Raw genomic sequence first — 18908 nt, 5'->3', positions numbered from 1 at the left:
GAACTTTCACTTTCAGCACTCATACTTTTGTGGAAATGTATATAGCCATTATGTTGGCTACAAATATGCAATATGCTATTTTTAAAAGGTTAAGACTGAATAATTTCAGTGCCTTGAACATTGTATAAAAATGGTTTGTGTTAACATTGAAAAGTTTTAAGGGCTTTGAACTTAGAATGAAAAAAATAATTTGTGCAAACAAATTTGGAACTAAATATTATAACATTTGAAATTTTGGCTGCATGCGGGGGCATCCGTGGCATGATGACACATTTCTAGTTTGAGTTATAACCCTTAAAAAATTGTTAATTTTCATAATTTCATTTTTTGCTCTGGCCATTTCTCCTAAACTTTATTGTTCACAAGGCGACACATCCGACTCACGGAGTTCTAGTTTTATAACTTTTTTATATATTTATGTTTCTACTTCAAACTTAATACATATGTTTCTTATTATCACTCAAATAAATCATTTGTGAGAAGGTTCAATACTATAGCTTGACTATTTCCAGAATTAGGTCCCATGCACTTGAGATTTTTTGCTAGAAATAAATTATTTTTTACTTAAACTTTTTCATTTCTTATAGCATTTACTTCAAACTCCCACATCATATGACAAGGGTTACAAATCTAGCATACATGTTGCCAGAATTATCTCCTTAAACATTGAATTTTTCTTATTCATTCCTTAACTTACTTATTTCTCCACAGATTTCCTTACAAGGGAGGCTTGGAAACTTAACACATTACTAAGATATAGACAAACTAAGAACTTGAAAGCTTAAAGTTCATTCATATCATTCATTCATTCAGTGGCATAATTGAATGGCCAATGACCCATCATAATGTTGCTGGGGTTCTAACCGGTAGGGGACTTTAATAATGGATTGCTTGCATATACCATGATAATTGCTTGTTTTCACTTTATTATTTTTCTATTATTTTTAACAACATAATAAAACTAGTTAGTGGGATCTGGTTTTAGTGTAATGGCTTTTAGACTAGAAATGGTAATACTTTTGCTTAAAATTTCAGGGTCTATTATCTTAGCCAGTAAACTACATGTGAGCAAGGGGAATGTGATTAGAGAAGACTGGTGATAATAAACAGAGGCCACTCAAAAAAAGAAAATGTAAGTAACTCTACAAAGAACGTTTAAAAGGCTAAAAAATGTGTGCTTGTGCTTACTTCTACATGTATGATAGAATTTCAAAATAAATTAGTTAAAGCTACATGTCCCACACAAAACAGTTCTAAAAAACATCAACATATTTGTTTATAGTTATTAAATATGCATAGAAGTGAAATTTGCAGTTTCAATGACTAACATTTGTTATTTTTCATTTGGCAAAGATAAAGATATCCCTACAGGTAGAACTGGCTATATATATGTCAGTTTTAAAATTACCATGATATCTTCTTTTTTTCTCTTTTATATATTAGTTTCCCCCCTGGCGGGCGGCTGGACAGACGCTATTTTATTTTTATCCGGAACATAATTTTTCTACACTCATTGGGGAATTTTAATGAAACTTCATAGAAATGTTCACCAGTATGAGAAACTGTGTCGCACACATGAACCAGGTCTCTAGGTCAAAGGTCAAGGTTACACTTACTAGTAACTGAAAAACACTTGTTTGTAGCAACACTTCTACATGCATAAAGGGATTTCAATATAATTTCACGCAAATATCACCATTGTGAGGCGGAGTATCTGGTGGAAAATTTTAGATCCCTGTGACCAAGGTCAAGTTGACACATATGGGTCAAAGTTTTAATAAAAAAAATTTAAATTTGTATTTGGACCATTTTGTTATCATTTATTGAGGGATTGAAACACAAATGGTCATTAGCATGACTACAGGTGCGAAACATGTGATTTAGATTAACATAATTATGCAAGGTCACGGTCACTAAAGATGAGAAACTTGTGCTTTTGTCCAGAGCATATCTCCTACACATATGGGGTGATTCTAATGAAACTTTATAGAACTGTCACCATTATGAGAAGCAGTGTCATGCACATGAACCAGGTCTGAAGGTCAAAGGTCAAGGTCACACTTCGAGGTCATTGAAAAACGCTTGTCTAGTTTAAATTTCTCAGATATTTGAGATCTGTGAACTTCTTCCCAATAAATATTTTTCACTGCTTTAAAAATGTTCATTAATTCTCTAGTGAATATCTTATTCAATAGTAGAATTTACTGAGTTATAAATGACACTCTAAAAAGATGAGACAATAAACTTCCCAGAAAAACAAGTGCATACAAAAAGACAAGTTTGATTTGTTTGTTAGCTCACCTGTCACAAAGTGACATGGTGAGCTTTTGTGATCGCTTTTCGTCTGGCGTCCGTCCATCTGTAAACTTTTATTTAAACATCTCCTCATAAACCGCTAAGCCAATTTCATCCAAACTTCACAGGAATGTTCCTTTGGTAGTAAACATTAAAATTGTTCAAAGAATTTAATTCTAAGCAGAACTCTGGTTGCCATGGCAACGGAAAGTAAAAACTTAAAATATCTGCTTTTAGAAAACCCCAAAAGCTAGAGCTGCTTTTAGAAAACCCCAAAAGCTAGAGCTTAAATCTTTGGCATGAAACATCATCTAGTCAGTGTCTACCAAGTTCGTTCAAATAAATGCCCTGGGGTTAAAATTGGCCCTGCCCGGGGGGGGGGGGGTAATTGATTTTCCTTAATTGTGTATAGTTCAAACTTAAAAAATCTTCTTTTAAGAAGCCCAAATAGCTAGAGCTTAGATATAAAGCATGAAACATCTTCTAGTGGGTGTCTACCAAATTTGTTCAAATCAGGGCCCTGGGGTCAAAATTGGCCCTGGCCCGGGGATCATTGATTTTCCTTATATGTATATAGTAAAAACTTAAAAAGTCTTCTTTTAAAAAACTCAAAGAGCTAGAGTTTAGATATTAAGCATGAAACATCTTCTAGTGAGTGAATACCAAGTTTGTTCAAATAAAAGCCCTTGGGACAAAATTGGCCCCGCCCAGGGGGCCTACATACAGGTGATCGATTTCAGGGCCATCATCCCGGCTCTCTTGTTTGATTTGGGTTTTTTACATTACACCGACACATTATAGGTCATTTGGCGACCTTCCAGCGTTACTGGTGGAGGAAGACCTCAGGTGCCCCTCCGTGCATTTTTTCAAGCATGAACGGGCACCTGAGTAAAGCCACCGACGTTCCGTAAGCTAGCTGAATAGCTTCCTTACATGAAATAATCCAAAGTCCCTGTCGGGATTCGAACACACAGTGGTAAGGGGCAAGTGGTTTTAAAAAGACAAGTAATAAACAGTTTATTCTTGTCCAAGTATCTTTTTAAAGATACTTCTGTTTTGTCATAATTTCCCCTACATCACAGCAAAATCCAATGCACTCAATGTATAATTATATAAAGTTGGTGAGCCTGAACTTAGTACATCTTACAGAATTCTGTAAAGGATTCCTGTTTTGAACCAATCTCACACAAAAAATAAAAGTAATATAAGAATTATTCTTAACATGCAACAAAATTTTATGATCCTAATTTAAAACATTTTGTCAGTATTTTGCTTAGGCCAAAAAAAAAATCTTGTTTCTGGTCTGCCGACCGACTGTATATTTTACCCCTGACCAATATGTCAGAATGACATGGGATCCATTTATATTTAATGCAGCACTTTGCATATATGTCATCGGTCAACCCCCCAAAAAATCTCTACCTACTGACCTTGTTCATTTAGGGGACTGTGACCAGAAACAAGTTGTTTTTGTTTTTTTGGCCTTATATACATGTATTTATCTGTTTTTTTTAAGTCATTCACTTGTATCTTACAAAGTCCCAGAATTTGAAAAGATTATTTTGTGAAATGATAGATGCAAGCAAATAATGAAATGAAAAAAGTTAAATGAATCCTTATTTATTTTCAGATACTGTTGTGAAAAAGACTCAAAATGGCAGAAAATAATTGGATTTTACATGGGCATATTCTGTTGTAACTTCGTTTGGTAGCTAAAAATTGTTTATTAAAAATACCTGTATGGCTGTGAAGAGAGATGTTGAGAGTGATTGTTATACACACAGGCTTTCAAACCAGTACAAGCAAATTACTGTTGAATGAACAAACAAAATTGTGCTATAACATATGGAAGAGGCTTGTTCTAGATTATTTTTATAAACCCTACACAACTATGATGATAAGTGCGATATACTAGAATCAGATTGTCTGTCTGTCTGCCTCACAGTCTACCTATTGGAGCTATTGAAGTGAAACTTAATAGACAGATGTATCTCATTGCATTGAAATTTAGTTCCAAGGCATTTAATCAAATTTGTTTTTCATATGATAGATCAGTCAAAATGTTTCTTATTTAGTGATTTATTTGTGGCTCAAATTTAGCAATTGAAACTAAATTTGCCTCATAATGGTCTTGAACTAAAAATATATGTCAAATTAGTGTATTTTCATCATTTTTAGCTTGTCATTTTTTTTCAAAGAAAAAAATAGAGGTATTGTTACAGTCAATGGCAGCTTTTCCATTGCCGTCCGCAATCTTTAACTTTGATCAAAATTTCTAAATTATCGCATTTTATTCTATCAAATTGTTATATCTGTTTTGTTAAGGGGGAACGGTTCCACTTTAGAAAATGGATAAGAGATAAGTTTTGAAATTTATTTTTTATTTTGATGAGGGAACGGTTCCCTCTTACTGGTAACCTGGCTCTAAAATTCTACATTATTGCATTTTATTCTATCAAATTTTTAAATCTGTTTTGTTAAGGGGGAACGGTTCCACTTTAGAAAATGGATAAGAGATAAGTTTTGAAATTTATTTTTTTATTTTGATGAGGGAACGGTTCCCTCTTACCATTTACATGGCTCTAAATTTCTAAATTATTGCATTTTATTCTATCAAATTGTTATATCTGTTTTATTAAGGGGGAACGGTTCCACTCTAGAAAATGTGTTATAGATAAGATTTGAAATTTGTTTTTTATATCGATGAGGGAACGGTTCCCTCTTACGGGTAAACTTGCTCTAAATTTCTAGATTATTGTATTTTATTCTATCAAATTGTTATATCTGTTTTGTTAAGGGGGAACGGTTCCACTTTAGAAAATGTGTCATACTTAAGTTTTTAGAAAAAAAAATTATTTCGATGAGGGAACGGTTCCCTCTTACTGGTAACATGGCTCTGAATTTCTAAATTATTGCATTTTATTCTATCAAATTGTTATATCTGTTTTGTTAAGGGGGAACGGTTCCACTTTAGAAAATGTGTCATACTTAAGTTTTTTGAAAAAAAAAAAAATATTTCGATGAGGGAACGGTTCCCTCTTACTGGTAACATGGCTCTGAATTTCTAAATTACTGCATTTTATTCTATCAAATTGTTATACATGTATCTGTTTTTTTAAGGGGGAACGGTTCCACTCTAGAAAATGTGTTATAGATAAGATTTGAAATTTATTTTCTATTTGGATGAGGGAACGGTTCCCTCCTACCGGTAACCTGGCTCTAAATTTCTAAATAGCTGCATTTCATTCTATCAAATTGTTATATCTGTTTTGTTAAGGGGGAACGGTTCCACTCTAGAAAATGTGTTCTAGATAAGTTTTGAAATTTGTTTTTTATTTCGATGAGGGAACGGTTCCCTCTTACGGGTAACCTTGCTCTAAATTTCTAAAATATTGCATTTTATTCTATCAAATTTTTTAATCTGTTTTGTTAAGGGGGAATGGTTCCACTTTAGAAAATGGGTAAGAGATAAGTTTTGATATTTATTTTTTATTTTGATGACGGAACGGTTCCCTCTTACGGGTAACCTTGCTCCAAATTTCTAAATTATTGCATTTTATTCTATCAAATTGTATTTCTGTTTTGTTAAGGGGGAACGGTTCCACTTTAGAAAATGTGTCATACTTAAGTTTTTAAAAAAAAAAATTTATTTCGATGAGGGAACGGTTCCCTCTTACTGGTAACATGGCTCTGAATTTCTAAATTATTGCATTTTATTCTATCAAATTGTTATATCTGTCTTGTTAAGGGGGAACGGTTCCACTCTAGAAAATGTGTTATAGATAAGATTTGAAATTTATTTTCTATTTCGATGAGGGAACGGTTCCCTCCTACCGGTAACATGGCTCTAAAATTCTAAATTATTGCATTTTATTCTATCAAATTTTTGAACCTGTTTTGTTAAGGGGGAACGGTTCCACTTTAGAAAATGGGTAAGAGATAAGTTTTGAAATTTATTTTTTATTTTGATGAGGGAACGGTTCCCTCTTACGGGTAACCTTGGTCTAAATTTCTAAATTATTGCATTTTATTCTATCAAATTGTTATTTCTGTTTTGTTAAGGGGGAACGGTTCCACTTTAGAAAATGGGTAAGAGATAAGTTTTGAAATTTATTTTTTATTTCGATGAGGGAACGGTTCCCTCTTCCTTGTAACATGGCTCTGAATTTCTAAATTATTGCATTTTATTCTATCCAATTGTTATATCTGTTAATTTGTTATGGGGGAACGGTTCCACTTTAGAAAATGTGTTTTGAAGTTTAATTTTTTGATGGGGGAATGGTTCCCTTTTATCGGTTACATGGCTCTTATTTCTTAATTATTGCATTTTATTTGATCAAATTGTTATATCTATTTTTTTAAGGGGGAATGGTTCCACTTTAGAGTATGTGTTAAAGATAAGTTTTGAAATTTGCTTTTTATTTTGATGAGGGAATGGTTCCCCCGTAAGCATAATGTATCTCTTATTACTGAACAATTGCTTTTTATTTATCGAATCATGTTATATTCTGTACATGGCTTTTGTTCTTCGGGGGAATGGTTCCCCCGAAAACATTTGCAAAAGAAACAAAAAATAAAATTTGGATGTTTACTTTAGCTGTTTGTCTTTTACTTTTCACAAAACAATACCATTACTTTAGCTGAAAATAATGTAAAAACAGTGCCTTAAAAAGGGGAACGAGTGTATTTCCCCTTTTTAAAATATATCGAGTTGTGTGTAAAAAATACTCAAAAACCATTGAATATTATGTTTATCAAATTGCTCTTTTGGTCCATTATATCTGTTAAAGAATTATGTGATGGCATTAAATATGTTTTGAAAACAAAAATATTGTATGGATAAATACTTTTTTAAAAAGAGTTTATATATATAAATATATTGGTATAAACTTCAGTTTTGGTTAACACATCATCAATATCATTTTAAGCTCGACTATTCGAAGAATATGGAGAGCTATTGCAGTCGCCCCGGCGTCGGCGTCCGCGTCGGCGTTGATTAAAGTTTTTTGTAAAGTCAAATATCTCAATCGAAACTTACAATACTTATATATAGTAACAATGTACATCAGACTGACAAGTTGGATAACTCTTCCTTCAATATTTACAGAGTTATGCCCCTTTTACTTAGAAATTTTGGTTAAAGTTTTTTTGTTAAGTCAAATATCTCAATAATTGCTTAAGATATTCAATTGAAAATCACAATACTTATTTATAGTAACAATGTACATCAGATTGACAAGTTGGATAACTCTGCCTACAATATTTACAGAATTTTGCCCCTATATTTACATGTAATTTTTAAATATCTCGATAACTATCAAAGATATATATTTAAAACTTCACATATGCACTCAGGTCATGATTGTATGTCACTGAGCAAGTTCCATAACTGTATCTTGTATTTAGCCTGATTTATCTCCCCTTTTCTACTTACTCTCTTGGTTATTGTTTACATGCAGGTTTTACATAATTTATCTCAATAAAAGATATTTATTTAAAACTTCACATATGCATTAAGGGTCATAATTGTTTGTCACTGACCAAGATCCATAATTATATTTTGCATTTTGGCTGATTTTTCTCCCCTATTTTAACTTAGAAATTCATGGTAAAGTTTTTGTTTGTAAGCTGTTATCTCCGTAACTACTGAAGGGTTTGTGCCTTTTTTGGGACAATTTTATGCATTCATTTTAACAAAGTAGTGATTTACTTGATAAAACATACATCTAAATAACAAGCTTTTGTACCTTTTCGGACAATTTTATTCATATAGGTAAGCATTATTATACTTAATAAATAACCCTTATGACACTTTTTTTTCGAATAGTCAAGCATTACTGTCCTCCGACAGTTCTTGTAAATTTGACTACTATAATTATCTATTATGACAAAAACAAGAAGTGGTATTGTCATTGTTGAAAGGAGTGTTCATTGATGAAGTTTTGTGCCAATGTCATACTGAATAAAATCACAGTCGTAGAAAATTGCAATAGTGAAAAGCAAAAGGTGTTTAAGCTTTAATGAACATATCAGTTTAACTTAAAGCACAATTTAAATGCATATATCAATATAAAAGCTGTCGGTAGGACAGCAACACTCGACTATTCTAAGTGCTTCATAGTAAAAGAGCCTTGATAAAGTAAAATTTTCTGAGTTAAAAAAATGGCAATTTTTTTCTTTAAATCCATATTACAGTTTTAGTCCTTGGAGACAATAAAATTTCAAATTGTTTCAAATCCAGATGGCAATAGAATAAGAACATATCTGAGGTGGTATGCAAACCTAATGTAAATTCTAAGTTGAAAAGGGGGCATTTTTCTGTCAAAATGCTTCATAGAGTTACCTCCTCCTGTCTACAGGTTTGGGTCATGATGGTTAACAAGTTCGCAAAGTTTCAAAGCCATATGTCAATGGACTTTGAAAATATTTGAGGTATTACAAAAAAATTAACATAAGTGGTTAAGCCGACGCCGACGCTCGGGTGACTACAATAGCTCTACTTATTCTTATCGAATAGTCGAGCTAATAAAGTATAGATGCATTAATACATTCTGCACAGTCAAATTTAATATTAAAATTAAGGCAACTTCATGCCCCTCAACAAATATTTGTGAGGAATAATAATTTTATAGTGCCAACCCTTCTTCCTATTCCTCACTTTTAGTGTGATCCATACTGTTGTCAAATATGGAAAATTAAATTGTGCACTGACGGTCATGTCAAGTCAATAATTATGTCATTCCTGGGTGATTTTTGGAATAACTTGATAAAAATAATTTTGAACATTATATTGATGTGTCACATTCAAAAATCAAGTATTTAGCTTTAAATCTCAAGGTCACACATGTACTTCCAATTCATAATATGATTAATAGATGACTGTGTCTTTCCCCTAGTTTTTTCATTTCATGTATGAAATAATTGATACTCTTGTCTGGTCAACAATTCTGCGTTGCAAAGATATGTTGCATTTTAAGGCCGACATGTTTCAACAAGAAATAGTGAAGTCTCTGGCTCAAAGGTTAAGGTCATTATTGTCAATTGTCATAATTTGTACATAAATTTGTAAATCGGAAACATTTTTCGGTTCTTTATTCCAAAGGTCAAGGTCACGAATGAATGTCAAAAGTCGTGATACTGCATTAATAATTATGTCCAGTCCATATATTTCCCAATTATTTACAGTTGTGAAATTAGTTTTGCTTTACATAGGTAGTGAGAACATGTTGGAACATAAAAGGTCAAGGTTAACCTAAATGTTTCAAGGTAAAATGTCATAAAGATATATTCATGGTAGTAGTTTAATCATCAATCATGTTATTCTTGGACCAACTGAACTAACAAGGCATAATTTTGTGGCAAATTAAGAAGATCATTTTGACAACTAGAAAAAAATGAAAGTTATGCTTGATTATCAACATAGTTCTTTGACGGTTTTTTCTTGTTATGTAAGTATCCATTCAGTCAAAGATGCATTTTTAAAATAACTTTACGCCCGAGTATTAGAAAAATTGTGTTTATAATTGTAACACTCTCGACACGTTCGATTGTTTCTATAATCATCGTATTCTTCCACTATATATAAATCTTCTGTTTTTGACGTATTTCATCATCCCATCATCATCATCATCATCATCATCATCATTCATAGAGCATCATATCAGGTAATTTTTGCTTTCCTTTCAACCACTCCATTCATATTGTACGACCTCAAGATGCAAACTTCACTATAATTATGAGATGTTTCCAAGTGTAAACAACATAATCTGAGAGCCTGCAAGCTTAGGTTTACTTAATATGCAGGTTACTAGTATATGCAAGTACAGTTTTCAAAGATAGATTAAGGGCACGCTAACAACAACGAAGGTTAATAAATGCCTTATAATTAAGTCAATCGTTATGTCCATCTGTGGTAAGCCGGTCTAGCTCTATAGGAAGAGCATCGGATAAGAAATCAAGGAGTCACTTGCTTGATCCTCCGACGAAGTAAATTTCACGATAGTTTGCACTTTACAGGACCATCCATGAACAGACTCAATCAAACCAAGTCAGCAACATTTTCAACTTTACTGTTTACTTAAAGATCTTTAGGTATTGTATTTTTCCTATTCACACCTTTAACTAGCATTGTTTAAAAAAATGCTCAAAATCGTACAAGCGAATAGAATGAAAAAGGGAAAGCTTTAAGAACACACAATATGGCACATTTACGCTCGGTTAGATTTTGCCTATTTATGGACAGCAGTGATATATAAACGTCCTTTACCAAAGGCTAAGGCTAAATACAAATGTAGTGAAATTATAATAAAAGTGATATTTTAAATTTTAAACATCCGTAGATAAATTCACAAGACGGTAATCAAGGGATCTTTAATGTAACTATCGCGCCACTCCATGAAAAGCAAAGTATGAAATAATGTGTGTAGCCTAAATATGAAAATTGTGTTGAACTTAATAATTGATTTTCTTAAGGGTAATGAAGACTTCATATCAGAGAAAAGCCGCCAAAGGAGAAATCTTAAAGCAGGCAAAATATCCTTTAGGGTGGTATTTAGTCACGAAGGAATACTAGAACCACCCAACAGGAAAATAAGTCAAATAGAAGAAACTAAAACTACAAGAAGCACAACAATGATTTTCTGGTGAACGATTTTCAAGGATAATAAATAAAACATCCAGATTGTTCAAACTGTCAGGAGCTGATGCACCATTCCTGTCACTTACACAGTCAGTGCTCTGTCTCATGATACTGAGCTCATATTATGCAGCACACGTTTTGGAACATTCTCAAAGTACTGATATCCAAAAACATGTTATATCTACTAAATAGTGAGAGAGCAAATGACACAGCTAGTGGATTTGAAAGATCTTATTTAAAATACTTTGTAATCAATATAGCAAAGTAGTATTTTATCTTCCTTCCATACAAAATATATATTCACAAGAACTGTTCTTATTGCCAAAATAAGCAGATAATTGGCCAATGAAAAACGCTTTGATACCATAAAATAACACCAAAATTGAAAAGCTTTTGAGAAAGGAAGATAAAAAGCTTTTCTAAGGCATAATGGGCCTTTAAGGAAAAACATAATCAATTACTGGTGTTATAAACATGTATCAAGAATATCAAAATTATATTTTTTGTAGAAAGAACACAATAATACTGTTTGTCCCCGTAAGAAAATGTTGTATAAGCATCGTGATGTCTTCAGGTTTAAGTTCATGTGTCTCGCGACAATTTCAATTAAAGCACACTTCCATCTATCTAATGTTACAAAGATGAAACTAAAGGTACTAAAATAATTTGTTTTTAGACATTTTTGTGTGAATTAATTATGATAAATAAAACATTTACAGTGAAATGATGTTTTTTTTTAATTGATTAAAGAATTTATTTTTCGTTGGACACGAATTTTCGTGGTTTTCGTGGGTAGGTCAAACAACGAATTTAAAATCTGACTAAATTTTATCTCAACAAATACTTCTTGCCATGTCTCTATTCTATATATTACAAACATGTATCGGTGCTTTTCCGCCGATTTTTGTGTAATGAATGCCCATAGGCAAGGATTAAATTTATTGACAAGCGCTGTGTGAAACATAAAAATATGTACATGCGGTAAGCAAAATGCGCGGAGATTAAGTGTAAGATTACTTTGCATTAGGTTATTTTTTTATTTTTTTTACAAGAAATTGAAAATCCACGAATTTAAGAACCCACAAAAATGCCCGTTTTGATAAAACCACGCAATTACATGCCAACGAATATAAGTGAATTCGCAGTACTTGTATTTGCTATACAGACTCTTTTTGAACCATAAAATACACGCATTCAAGATTTGATAAGTTTTTACTTCACACACTATAAATAATCATTATATATATACATAGCGTCATTAAGACTGGCGTTTTTAGCAAGAACCAAATTAACTGGACAAGCAATAGTGAGTGCAGCTTTCCAAACGTTTTTTATTCAAAATTATTCAGTTAGAATTTCGTAGATTTAAAAAAATCCCCAATAAAAGTATTTTACAAAAAGATGGTACATCGTTAACACAACTTATTGATAATAATAATTGTCAGAAAATGGCAAGACATGACTAGTAAGCATGTTCTGCTAGCATTTTAATTTTTGAAAGTATTATGTCGGCCATTTAACCCTACCTCTTTTTTAAACTATATCTGTCTGGGATACGTTCTCTTGTAATGATTTTTATGCCAAATTAATACAACTATAATAGCTAAAACAACTGAAGCACAATTCTTTGACTTTGGGTCAAAAAGATATACCAAAAGGCAACAAATTGTAAAAAGAGTGTTTTTTTCACCATTTTTTTTGGTGAATGTCGATAATCTTAAAGGTTGCTATAATATGATGTTTCTTTTTTCCCTTAAATGTAATACATATTTGTATATCTTACAACAAAATTAATGAATATATGATTATTGCACTAAGATTGTAAATTAAAGGCAAGTTGTAGGAGCTTATTAATTTTGAACGCGCTTTTTGGGAGTTATTTTACCCCACCAACTTTCAAAGTTGTACTCTCCTGTGATAAATGCTCAGGTAATAAATGTTTATGCTTAACTTATCAGGAAATGTTCAAATGATAAAGAACATAAACTAGGACACAATTTTCTTTACATTAAACTGAAATAATAAAATATGGGCAAGCTTTGGGAACATTGTAATTTTAAATATATTTTTCAGTAATTTTACCACACCCACTTTTGAATCTCTACTCTTATGGCATAATGTTCAGAAAATGATTTATTTAACTTGTCTAGTAATGTTAAATTGATAAAGTACACACAATCTGAATGCATTTTCGTTTATATTGTGTTAATGTAATACGGCAAAACAAAGTCATTATATTTTCAAAAAATGCTATTTTTACCACTTTTTTTGTTAATTGATTATTTTAAAATTTGCCATATAATTACCATGTTTGCTTGGTTGAATTATAAAAATGCCATATTTTATCTGATATTGTGTAATTGAGACTACTTTGTACAAAATCTGAAAGTAAAAAGTTAAGAAACAAAAATTATATGGTATTTTCTAATTTATGGTGGCCATATTGGCGGCCATCTTGAATGTTTTGTACTTTTGCCCGGACTGCCTATCCTAAGAAATGTTTTTAATAGAAACTACAAACAATATGCTTTACAATGCCCATATTTCTTCTTGTGATACGGTAAATTGCAGTAAAACCCTGCCATTAGAAGACCGAGCTTGGAATTGGTTGTTGACCTTCTAGGTTCAAGGTCAAGGTCACTGTTACTAAAAAGTGGTTTCTCTAACTAAAGATAAAACTAATCATATACAGATGAAAAATCAAGTTTTGCTTCTCAAAAAGTAACGCCTGCTGGTTTGGTACGTGGTATGAGAGGTGTTCAATTTATTATGAAACAGTTTTAAAACCTGTCTACTCAATAACTCGCATGTTATTTATTGAATCATAACACAATCTGGGATCCCTGACAATAGTTAATAATTCAACAACTTTTTGGCAAGCTTTCTTAAGTCCGGTTTAAGCAAGGCTGCTCAAGTTTGCTTAATTCTTTTTCTCTGAGAGCCTTTGCAAGACCGCGCATGGTATAAAACTTGCGTTTCTGTTGCCTACCTTTTAGTATACCCCAGGTACCAAAGTACCAGGGAAATGCACCATGGCTTTGTTAGCATCCGTTCTTCGGGTCTAATGTAATTCACTTTGCATTTGTTGAGAATTTGCATTTTAGTAGTATGGTAAGAAGCCCAGTCTTGACGGAATGTCATATTATTATCTCTTCCAGTAAAAACTTTCAATAGTAAGAAATATTTGGCTTTTGAATACACATTTCGTCATAACACGAAGTGCCGTCTACTGCATGTTATAAATATATTATAAGTATTGCATTAGCGTGTTGCTGGCACAATATTAGCCTGGGATTCAAGCGTTAATATTTTTTGCTTATTTATTACATACGCGCTATTTCATACTCGATCGTCATAGATAACGCACAACATCTCTGGTGTTGATAGTATCAACGCCTGGGGAAACCTGCGGGATTTCCCATGTAATTATCGACTAATGATAATCCTATTAATAGACTGATTAGCACGTGACCAAATTACATGACTAAATCGAAATCGAGGCGAAGATGATGAATGTTAAAAATTTGACATAAATTGCGTCCAGCATAATTCTCTGATGCTCACAAACTTTATCCAATTTAACTAATCAAACCTGTTGTTCGAATTTACTCATCATGCAATAATCTTTGTCAACGAGTGTTTTTTAATCGGAAATGGTGTTTTGAAAGCGAGGCTCCGTAACTGTTCTTTGAGCTTTGGGTCACTTTGTGGAAATTCCGTTTCTATTTTTAGCAACTAGTTTGTCCTTGCATGAGTTATCGTTCTTAAAATAACACCCGTAATTTTCGGGGTGTATACAAGGTGGCGCTTCGATCGAAAATCGTACTTCGCATCGCACTTTGGGGTCCAACGCACTTTGGGATCCAAAGCGAGAAATTGACCCCAAAGTGCGTTTATATGCTACATATCAACACACTTTGGGTTTCAGAGGTCTTAAGGTGTCATCTGAGTTCACCTTAAATCTGAGTTATGACTACTTTTCAATCCGCGACATTGAAATACTTGAGGTTTAGTCCAAGATGGCGGTCGATACCTTGTTTGATGCTTAAGTGATAAAAGTTTTATTAATTTTACCACTTGAAATATCTAAAAATTCTGTTTATATAACAAAGTACTTTAGTACATAAATTTTGGATGTATTCCTAAAATTAAAAGATGTTTGGTTTGCTATATATTAATTGCGAAATATCTCTTTTTTGAAAATGTCTTAGATATATTTTCAACTAAATGAATGTTTTGCATGATAATGCCATGAACTGTATATATGTAAACTGTTTAAACTGGGACAGGGAACAAATAAGCTTTCATAGCTTTCTGCTCAATCCTAAATGTATTGTGTAGACATTGTTCATCATAATGCAATTATATCGAATGAAATATGTTTAAACCAATTAAAAGATGCTGCAAGCATCATCAAGTTCTGTCACCCACTTACTTGATAATTTTTGGTGCAATATTGAGCCCAATTTTAAATATGATGAGGATGAAAAAAATGCTGTTAATATTTTTTCAAAAGAACTATAAATGTACTCTATTGCAATGTTCTGGTGAAATATCAAATTTTTCGATCGGACTATAAATCATGTAAATGTTTTTTTTACAAAAACATTATTATGCCCTTTAAGAAACTTAAGTTTCTTTTGTAAGCTCCGTAACAACCGTTCACCAGAGACTAATTTAATGGTAAGTCTTACATACTTCTTTTGAAAGGGCAAACATGAATTGTGTAATGTTTAAATAATGGAATCAGAGAAATGAAAGATGCTTGTTACCGGAATAAAGAGGCGATAAATGTGAAATAATTTGTCATACAAGTAGTCAAAAAATGTAGTATTTGACTTCCATATAAAATACTTATTCACTATAACTGTACTCATTATTTCCAAAAAGCAACAGATGAAAAAGATGGTACAGGTAATTGGCCGATGAGTATGTTTTAGATACTATCAGAACATCAAAACTATCAAGCTTTTTAGATAACAAATAAAAGAATAATGGACCTTTAAAATGTTATGGTTATAATCTTGGAGGGATCGACACCCCACCATCCCTACGTAACGCACTTTGGGGTCGGACCCCACAATGCGTTGGACCCAAAAGTGCGATGTTTAATAGCCTACCTTAAATTCAAACACTTAATATGACATGTACTAATTTAAAAAAAATAACATCTGAATTATGCATTTTCAAGAAATTACATATCTTTAAATTTAAGCTTTAAGTATCCAAGAACACTCTTTTTTCCTTATGAAGACTGGTAAAAGGGAGATAACTACGACAACAAATGCATAGTACATATGACGGTAATGTCATCTTAGAAATATTTATATTTGCTGTTTTATAGGTAGATAATGATATAATCAACGTTACAAAATATCATTTTACTTTGTTGTACATTTAAACATATAAGTATTTTAATGCAACATTTGTCAACTTAAATTTAAACGTAACATATTCATACCTTGTGTAATTTACAAACTATGTTAAATATGTCGTAACCTTTGTTTATACTTGTCAACAATACTTCTCTTCTTGGTTAATTTTCTGTAACTTATAACACTTAACACCTCACAATACCTGAATTGTATGACTACAAATTGTATGCATACAATTTTATGTTGAATTTATTATGATATGTTGGGTTTTTCCCAAGCCGGCCTAGTTGATGCTTGACATTTTCGATAGATACTTTTTTTTCTAAATCAGTCATACAATCATTAAATATGTATGAAACGACAATTCTATTATCCATACAGATAATGTTTAATAAATGATAAATGTGTGAAAATCATCTGTACCAATGATATTTCCTTCGTAGATTTTAAAAGAGATCTTGTTTTCTTGTTTTATTTTATTGCACAAAATTAAAATTCCTTTTTTTATTTTTCAAGATAGCTAATTCCTGATCTTCCTATTTTCAATGTTTTGCATTTTGTAATAATAAACTATTTAATATATTAACTCTAATTTCATCAGTAAACAAATCAAGTTTTCTTTCAAAACATTATATAAAATCTATTAAGCATAATTTATTCTTTTATTTGATTTCTGAAAAGCTTTATAATTTTGATGTTCTTCTATAGTATCCAAAACATACTCATCGGCCAATTACATGAACCAGGTATTTCATCTGTTGCTTTTTTCAATGATGAGTACTGTTATAGTGAATAAGTATTGTATATGGATGTCAAAAACTACATTCTTTTGACTACTTTTTAAATGGTTTTTGAATTATTTGCCATACATCAATAAGATGAATTAAAATTTGGATCTGGAGCCTTCATTACGTCCTTTAATGGCAATACGTTGTTCTTTCCAGAGACTTCTGCACTTTTAATCAATGGGATATTTCTATGTTGATACCTTTAATAGTTCTCAATGTTATGTCATGAATAAAGGTCACATTGTAATAATAAACAAAGGACAATTACTTTTTTAGGAAAGGAGGGTTTCAGTTCTTATGTACTACACTTCTACTCAGTGAGATTTATCTGCCTACAAAGTTTCAAGTTGCATTGATGCCTTTCATAGTTCTCAAGGAATGTCCCGACAAAGTTTTAAGTATTAAATTGAACAAAAGACAATCAGTCAAACATTTTGAATGGGAGAGATACGGTTTTATTCACTGCACATCTACCCTTTTAGATCTATGCACCTAAAAAAATTTATGTTGATATCTCTTGTACATTCTGAGTTATGAAGAAGAAATCTGCAATGATCCACTCAGCCGACCAACCAACAGCTGACTTTAGTATACCCCCATTAACTTCGTACGTCGGGTGTATAATTATTGACGAAATGTTTTTTGATAACCTTCGTGTTCGGGTGGTAACAAGCTTACTGAGACTCACTTAAGAAATATTTTTTTCCAACCTTTTATAATGGAATTCATATATTTAACATTTTGTTATTTACTTATTTATAACATTGAAAACACCAAATACATAGATTTCATAATTATTGTAACATGCCTCACACAATTGATTATCTAGCATATATGTCCATGTCTGGAGAATTTGGAGGTCTTAAAACAGTATATTCATTCAAAATTCTTTTAGTACACAAATCACGATCATCAATATTGTTAAATAAAAAAAATCTCACAAATACCTAATAATAAATATATCAATTAAGCACAGGTTAAACGAAAAGTTTTAATAATATCGAGTTAATTAAGGATGATCTAATAATTCAAATGTGCAACATCTAATTTACTAAATTAAATGTTCATTACGTGGTTGCAGATTTCTGATTTTACGCAACCATTCAAGTTATATCTAAATGATCGCTCAACATCTTTTGTAGCATCAAAATCTAAGTATAACTAAAGCGGCTTGGATTCAAGGGGAGAAAGGGGAGATAATCAACATGGGCATGGTACACTTCAGCCGGGCAACTTACACCATTTACCAAATGGTATTATTTTGTAATATAGATCTAAAGAAATATCCAGAAGGGGTAAAGGGGGCGGGTATGGTAGACCTGCGTGTTACGAAAATATATTGTCAAATAAGTTTATACGCAAAGATTTATGCAAGCGTAAATTATCTGCGAAGGAATGATATAATATCTTAGCTGTGCAATGCATACGCTGAATAGGGCCGAATAAAATGATTTCTTAGGTGAATGTCTGTGTAGATCAGCGCATTCGTGACAATTGAAGTTAAAATGGAAGCGTTACGAGTCGGAAATAGCGTACAAGTACTGTTTTATACCGTAACATAAGTTGATGACTCTAGGAAAGATAATTAGAAATTGTACTAGGAATCTGGTACCATGAGAATAATTAAGATAAAGACAGTGCTGAGTTGTTCATATTGGCTTTATCATCATAGAGTCTTTGACAAAAAATAAATATATACGGATTAAAAGCACTCACCTCGAACTTGTCAAATGAAATAAAAATGTTTAACGCTAAGTACATGTGTCTAGATTTGTTAATTGTGTAAATCAATTATTACTGACCTTTTTATAA

General features: G+C 31.9%; 1 long non-coding RNA gene across 1 annotated transcript; it reads left to right on the top strand.

Moving 5' to 3' along the window:
* The first annotated feature begins 317 nt into the window (after positions 1-317).
* Positions 318-6886, top strand: LOC132729390 (uncharacterized). The gene is made up of 2 exons (XR_009625615.1): positions 318-1132; positions 3926-6886. It is a non-coding gene; the product is annotated as an uncharacterized LOC132729390 (long non-coding RNA).
* The last annotated feature ends 12022 nt before the right edge of the window (positions 6887-18908 follow it).

This window comes from Ruditapes philippinarum, unplaced genomic scaffold, assembly GCF_026571515.1.
Source record: "Ruditapes philippinarum isolate M1 unplaced genomic scaffold, ASM2657151v2 ctg13894_1_1_1_1, whole genome shotgun sequence".
In the NCBI taxonomy this organism is placed as follows: Eukaryota; Metazoa; Mollusca; class Bivalvia; order Venerida; family Veneridae; genus Ruditapes; species Ruditapes philippinarum.
Note: the sequence above shows the minus strand (reverse complement) of the source record. Positions and strands in the feature narration are given on the sequence as shown.